This window comes from Lepidothrix coronata, unplaced genomic scaffold (assembly GCF_001604755.1).
Source record: "Lepidothrix coronata isolate B3197 unplaced genomic scaffold, Lepidothrix_coronata-1.0 Scaffold122, whole genome shotgun sequence".
Classification (NCBI taxonomy): domain Eukaryota; kingdom Metazoa; phylum Chordata; class Aves; order Passeriformes; family Pipridae; genus Lepidothrix; species Lepidothrix coronata.
The window spans coordinates 34,666-42,703 of NW_016690302.1; positions in this window are offsets into that span (position 1 = coordinate 34,666).

Genomic DNA, 8,038 nt, shown 5'->3' on the forward strand with positions numbered 1-8,038 from the left:
GAACAATTTCTCCACCGGCAGAGCGCAGGAGGAGACAGGAGACACGCTTGGTGGGTGTTCTCAGCGCAATCCCAGTGTGTGGTGGCTTCCCACTGCTGGTGACTCCGGGCACAGCTCCCACCTCCTTCACTGAAAACGGTGAGGCAGAAACCTCAACGGCAGCAATGCTCTAAAACACCTCCTCCCAGGGGAGGGCGGGGATGCTGTGTGTCTGCCTCACCATGGCAGTTCAAGCTACGGCTGCACCCCAGGGGGAAAAACCTCATCAAATTGAATGTCACTGTCCTTCTCTCCTTGTAGCCTGTTTGCTTGTTCCCTGGAGGCTGAGCAAGGATCCCCCTGAGTTCCCAAGTTCCCTCTGGGTCTGAGTGAGGGAGCACGAAACTATTAGTTCACTTATCACATCTGGGCTCCCTGTGAAGTCTGGCGCACTGCTGGAATTCCCAGGGAACGTTCAACACCTGGCAGATTCGAGCCTGTGGTAGAAGAGTGTGCAGAGCATAGGGACAGCAAGAGCAGCAAGGAGGGTGGTGGTGAATGCATATTAGGTTTGGAGTGGGAGAGGGGGATTCTGGGCATGCTGGCACTTGTTAGGGAAAGGTTGTGCTGCAGTGGAGCCACAAATTGTGAGCCAGACACAGCAGCAGTCCACTCTCCCTCTGGGTCTCCAGCACGAAAGAGGGAGAGGCTGTAAGTCATTTCACTTCATGTCTGTTCGTTTCAGACAAATGGAGTAGAAAAGTCAAGGCAGGGAAAATGGAAAGAGGGCATGAAATGGAGTGACTCTGTAATGGCTGGGCTAGCCCAGCCACTGGTTACAAGCATTAATAACACATAAACTATTCCCACTACTCCCAAACCAAGTGTGGACAGGAGGAGAAAGCAAGAAAGTAATGCAAGCAAATCTTGCAGAGTATTGCCCAGAATTAATTCCTTTTTCCTATACACAGCTACCCTGACCCTCCAGGGAAGATCTTCTCTCTCCAAGAAATGCTGAAATGTCCCTGTTCAGGATCTCCTTCCGTTAGAACTTATCCTTGTGCCCTGGGTAGGATCAGGTGATCCCTACACCTTCTCAGCCCTCTGCACAATAGCTGAGGGGTTAAAGATGATTCCTTCAACACTGCCCTTTGCCTCTGGGGAGAGCAGAGCTCTGAATGGCCATGAAGGCCTGGTGGGCCACAGATAAATCTTTCATCCAGCATCTGTTGTAAATCCCAAGGAATCTAATGGGATTTAGCAATTTACTCCAGCCAAGGCTTAGATGATCAAAAGAATTTCTTCAAGTCAACAGCACTTAGGATGAAAACTAGCCAAAATCTCCAAATACAGTCCCTCTGCAGGATGAAGGCATTATTCTTTCTTTTTGAGTTTATATGCCTTTGTTTTTATCATCTCTCCAAGACAAGGGGAAGGAAAGACAGAAAAGTTTAAGAGCATGGGTAAATTCTGTCTTGCTCAGCTTCAGCCCTGAGACACAGCTGCCTCCAACCTCCCAGTGACACATCAGCCTTCCCAGATTGATCGATAGCTGGATTGCTGGGAAAGACTCATTGCCAGTGCCCTAATGACCAGAAACCTGCCAGAGGAACTGCAAAATTAACTCTGGCTCTAAATAATTAAGGGTTAGGTGAATATTGTCTGCCATTAACTATTTCAGCTGCCACTCCAGCTGCAGATTCCTCCCTGCCTTCAATGGAGGGATCATTATCTTCAGCTGCTTTGGGATGGGACAATGCACCCCTATTAAGACAGTCTGGTCTCCTGGGTTCTATTTCTGGCTGTCATCTGGCAACATTCACACAAACCTGGTGCATGTTTTAGGAGGAAACAGAGTAATCCAAAATGGATCCAAACCCTCGTTTGGAACACAGAGCCTTCGTCTCTCCCTGCCTCTGTTTCCCCTCCTGTTAAATGGCTTCCTGCTCTCTGGAGAGAGCAAGGGATTTTTGCTGATGTTTGGTAAGAGGCCATGGAGCAGGAATGATAAATGATAAAGTAGATTTCCTGCCTTTCCCCAGCCCCTGACTCTTCACAGCCCCTGAGCTGTGCCCTTATTGTTCCCTTGCCCCAAGGGTCAGGTCCTGCTTGGCACTGAGCATTTCCTGCCTCCATCCCAATCCTGTCTGTAACTGTGGAGTGAGAATAATAAAAAGTGATATAAATACTGCAGTTGCTGGGAGCTGGGGGCAGTCATTGCTTCTTAAAGGGAACTCAGGACAGTACAGGATTAGATCCCACTTTTTTTTCTCCAGTTCCTCCTGCCATTTTCCCGCTTAGCCAGTCTCCCTCTCCCTTTCCAGGTATCTTCCACAATGTCTCTTCTGTTCAAACTCTGTATTTTCCCAGCTGGGAGGCCAGTCCTGGACAAAGCATCCCATTGCCAAGGAACGTGTGCACTGTCTGCCTGCCCTGCTCTGATTTCATGCTGGAATTGCTTGTCCTCCCACGGGCAGTGTAAGCTGACAAAAAAAGTGTAACCTGGATAAAGTCTGAGCTCTGTGCATGGGCTAATCCAACTGAAATGCAGCCATGTGTAACACAGAGCAAAAATCAAATTTGTCCTGCCAGATGAGCCGGGATTGTGCTGATCTCGTTCAGTGCTTGTGGAATTACAGCTGCAGATGGCACCTGGAGCTGCCTGCAGAGATGGCAGGGCTGAGGAGGGAATGGGTCAGGTACAAACTCTGAATCCTTCCTGCTACAGAACACCTCTCCAGGACAGAGCCAAGACCTGGTCAAGGAGCTACTCACACTCAACTGACCCTGCAGGTGTGCAGAAATGTTTGCTGATGCTTATGGAGGGCTAAATTCACACAAAAAAATAAACATACTACAACAATGAGCTCAGTGAGCTTAAAATAATGAAACAAGACTGAAGTATGGCTCTGCTCCCTTCCTAACTGGGACAGAACTAAACAATCACCTATATATTTCAGCTGTAATTTCTCTAGCAGGAAAAAAGACACAACAACATCAACACTTCACCGGTGTCCCTCTGATCTGCTCCAGAAAGTGCTGGGGACAGGAGGTGTCTCAGTGCCTGTCTGGTGATGACCAAGACATTCCCAAGGCTCTTTGCTCTTGCCTGTCAGCCCCCACACTGAGTGGAACAGGCATGTTTTGGCAGAGATAGTTGTTTAATCCTTATGCAGAACTGAATGGTTTATTAAAGCAGAGGTGTTGGTAATGTGTGCTGGGTTAGTGGTCAGCTTTGCAGTTAAACTTCAGCTCTACGGGGGAGAAAGGACAAAAAAGAGAAACAAAAATGAGTGGATTCTCCAAACTGCAGGGTTACACTAACTTAATCCCCAGGTTCTGTGAGCATTTGTGCCTAAAGAATCCTTCCAGCTCCACTCAGAGAACAGCAGCTCCAGTGAGTGTTGGAGCTGGAGCCAAATCGTGCTTCTGATGAGACACAAAAGGCTTTTCAGTTTCAGTGGAAACCACTAACAGCATCTAACAGAGATCAGAATTCAAACCAGCTCTCTGATTCTGGAAAACATGAAAAAAGCAGCACAACATTAAAATAAAATCTTACATAATAAGCAGAGCCGATTTGTCTGTCAGTGCAGGTGACAATCTCTCAGACTGTCATCTGCCTTGACAGCTGTCACCCGGGACTGACACAGGGAGAGAGTGCAGTGCTGTCTGTGCTGCTCTCCCTTGTACTGCTCTCCAGCTCATGTCCTCGTCCCCACACTGAGAGCCTTTTTCCGGCTCTTATGTGCATTTGATATTCACATCTATCGATCCAGGTCTTTTGACTCTACCTTACAACATGACTTTTGCTGACAGTGTTCACTTGAGATTGATTCACCAGACAGATTTTTAATGTACCAGTCACTGAGGTGGGACTTCTGGGACGAGGCCTCTTCTGATGTGATTTGGAAGGGATCCAGATGCTCACCTGCATCACCTCATGCCCCACCCTGTCACTTCAATTTTCCCCTGCATCTTTCTTCTTTTTGCTGCCTCTTCCATACAACTTGCAACCCTCGCTCCACCATTCTACTTGTTTATTCCTTTGACAACTTCTTTCTTTCAGATACAAATGCCTGATTATTGCTGACCTCAGTGGGAAACAGAGGAACCAAGGCAGGTATAAAAGATGTTACCTCCAGCACCTGTGGTGGAGTTACTCCTACATACACTAGGACTGAACATGAAGTCAAGAATTCCAATCAGGAAAGTGGCCACCACCTCTGAAGGGAAGGACAAAGTGTTTACCCCTGGGCCAAGAAATGAAATCCCCAAACCCTGTGCTAAAGAAAAGATGAGCATCCTTAAGCCTGCAGAAAGGGAAGCTGCAGCACAGAGCTGTTTCAATCATTACAGTAAAGAAGGTCCTTGACATAAATCAGGAAGATTTTGCTTCCTTTGATACTGGTACAAATCCAGGATAAACACCACGATTTCACTGGGATTACCTCACATTCATACTGATGCAAATATTAAAATGTGTCAGGACGAGAACCTGCAGTGGCACATCCACCCTGCACCTGCTGCTGCTGCAGCTCCTCATTAGCAACAGGATTATTGACCAAAGATCAGTACAGCACTTTATCAATTCCTTTTCCTTGTTCTCTCCGTCCCTCTCTCTGGGTCTCATTTATAGCCAAGGGAAGGGGAAAGAAACAGCATCAGCAATTTCTGACTGCGATGAAATACAAACTCTTCTTCCCAGTCTTCCTTGTGAAGCCAACCCTGGCTAACTGGCTGCTTTCTCCCTTTTCATGAGAGTGACAAAAACCCAGTAGATGACAAGGGCACGGGACAGAGAGAATTCTGCTGGAATTGATGAGCTGGTGTGTCGTTGTGGTGCTCCCAGGGCACAGTGGCTTCTGACTGTGACAGACTCACTGGCCTTCACTGGGAGCTCTGGAAAGAGTCCAGAGGTATCTTTGCACTAGAGCACATTCCAGCTTCCTGTTGAAATAAATATGCTGCATGCTGCAGGCAATTACTGTATAAATCACTGAGAGCAAAATCCAGAGTCCCAAGCATTAAACTCCAAGAATGCAGGCTCTGCAGGTAAAGCTAAAGCAAAATTCCTTGAGCAAACTGCCATAGTAATTCCTTTATCTTGCCTAATTTGGTAGGGACAGATGGATGGCTGTATATATAGACACATACACATTGCTTTCCAGGTTTCTGCATATGACTCCTGAGCATCCCTATTGCTTTAGCAGATGCATCACAGGGAAGACCAAGATTTTCCTTAATGATCAGATTCTTATTATCACTGTTTGCTCCTGTCTTAGATCATTTGACACTCCTTCCCACTCTGTGGGATTCCCTGATGATAGAATCTACTAAGCACAAGCAGCTACAGCTACAATGTTAATTGGTGTTTGTGCTGCAAACACTGTGTAACTACATGGTCATTTGCAAGTTTCCTTAAGATGAGTCATTAATGATATTTAATGATATCAACATGATTCTTTCTCCTTGGTTTAGTTCTGTTTGGACTTTACAAATTGTTGCCGTGGTAGAGAGGACAACAGACATATTTCATGCCCACCCCCTGCCACGGACAGAAGTTACTTCTTCAGCTCCTTACCTACAACGTACTTGGCTACCAGGATGTTCTTGACAGGATTATTTAATTACCTCCCTGGCTGTGACTTGGGAACATCTTTTAAAGCTGTGTCTACAAGCTGCAGCAGTTGGGGGTGGCAGCATTGCATCTTCCCTGCCTGCTCATCTCCTGTGTGAGAACACACCAGCACCCCCATCACCCTGCCATGCTGCTCCTGCTGCCACCACTTTGGGATTTTGGGAATACCACATCCCCAGGGACACAGGGAAGGCAGAACTTTGTTAGAGCAAGGGCAGAACCTGTTTTCTTTTGTTGCTTCTGGCTCTGCTGCGTTTCTGAAATAGGAAAATGTATTCAGGGAGTCATTTCTCCGTTTTTCAGGCCTGCAGTGAGTTTGTGCAGCCCCACCAGAGACTCACATGCCATTGTCAGAAACCAGGAGACACAGCTTAATACCTCAGAGAGCTCAGTGCACTGTGTGGAAGCACTCTGGCTGCCAGCCATGGTTCTGAAAGAATAATAATGGAAAAAAATGTGCTTGCTACAGGACTGCAGACCTAAGGGAATCAAAATGCTATTGATCCCAGCCCATCCTGTTCTCATTACAGTCTGCTCTGCTACTGGCATCAGGAGTTTTGGCAAAATCCATCATTATTAGCAGGGTAAATACATCTTTAGGTGGCATAAATCAGCATCACTTGCTGTGCCAATTTATGCCAAGTGTGAACACAGAGCACTCTGGTGTGTGTTTTGTGCACAGGAATAGTATATGGGGTCACTGTGGAAAGCTCCAGTATGGCTGAGGCTTGCAGAGCATTTGTTGAACTAATCAGCTGCACCATGCAATCAGTGTCTATTTTTCCTCACATAAATAGGGATGCATGAGGGAAAAAATGATTGTTAAATACTCATACAGCAGGTTTTTAACAACGGCAGATTTGAGACCAAAAACACAAGTACAAATAAAGCTTCCCAGCTGCTTAGGAGGGTTTTGTTCTCTTCTGGCTGAATAAATAATCACTTTTGCCTCACAGAGTAAATATAAAACTCCTCAGAAATGGCTACTCAACAAAGCACCAAAGGAGCCCAGCACTTTCAGAAGGAATTCCCCAAGAAACAGCACATGCAGGAGGCAATGAATTAAATATTTCTCTCAGTTCCTCTAGATGTGAGAGACAACTAAAAATCTGAAGTAGTAAAGAAAGAAATATTTAATTACTAAACCGAATGAAAAGACAAGAGTGTGGCAGAGGGAATGGCAGATGCTTCACCCTGGAGTCCTAAATAAAAGATAAAAATACTGCAAGACATTACCCAATCATCTCCACAGCAGTTCAAGTTTTAGAGCAGGTCTGCACGCTACAGCTTTACTAAAGTGCACTGAGTAAAATACCAGAAGTACTTTGGAGAAGGGATTACCACGAGAGAGGGAAGGAAAAAAAGCAATATATCTGTGTTTTTTCACACACACAGGAAAACAAAACCACATAAAGACACTGCGTGGTTTGAAGCCACAGAGCTGAGCGGGTGGCAGTGTTGGCAGCTGGTGCGTTCACCATCAAACCACAGCGCCTTCTATTGCTTGTTTTTCTTTTGTTTTTCTCCTTGTTTTCCTCCTTGTTTTTCTTAGGAACAGGGAGCTTTAAGCCATTGCCAGACTGGGAGTTGAGCTTATGAATCAAAGGGAGGATATGACCGTATAATCTTTTTCAACCCATCTCGTTGTAAGGTGGTTTCTATTCATTTAACATCCCTCCGTGGTCTTTATTAGCAAACAAAGTGTGGAGTGCTTCACGTGCTCTGTGTGAATTTTTATGAAGGAGGAGAAGAGCAGCACAAGATAGATGTGTCAGCTGGGAGGTCTGGGAGATTGGCTGTAAGAATTTTAAGGAGATAATTTCAAGAAAACAGTAATCAAGGGAGCTGAAAGGGTGGGAGAACGTCATAAAAAGAAACAAGCTGCTTCTCTCAGCAGAAGGAACTGGGGTGATAAAATTCTCTGAGGGTCCCAGACTGGCTGCACCAATTCTAGAAACTTTAGGTATTACAGCAAACCAGCTCCCAGGAAGATGCATGTTTGGAGATCATGACTGGCTCCAGACTAAGCACCTCCATAAATCCTGTCAGCTGGAAAATGGTTTGTTTGTTTTAAGAGAAAATTATGTGACCAAGAAAACCCAATCTTTTCCTTTCTCCATTTTTTCTCAGTTAAAACATTTTAACAAGGAAGCTGGGCTGTACAAGGAGTGTAACAGTCAGGCCAAAATGAGTAAATTCTGCCAGCATTAGAGCTGTAAAGAGATCAAACCATCCCCAAAGACCCACTTCTCCATTACAGCAAAATCCAGTGAGTCTTCTCCACCTCCATCATTCCAGGATAGCAGAGCACTGGATAACACCTGGCACTCACATGAGCTTAGAAGATTTGTGTTCATGGCAAAGTTCGTTTGTGTTATAGCTCCAGTGCACTCATTAATTGACTCCTGTCCAGGCACA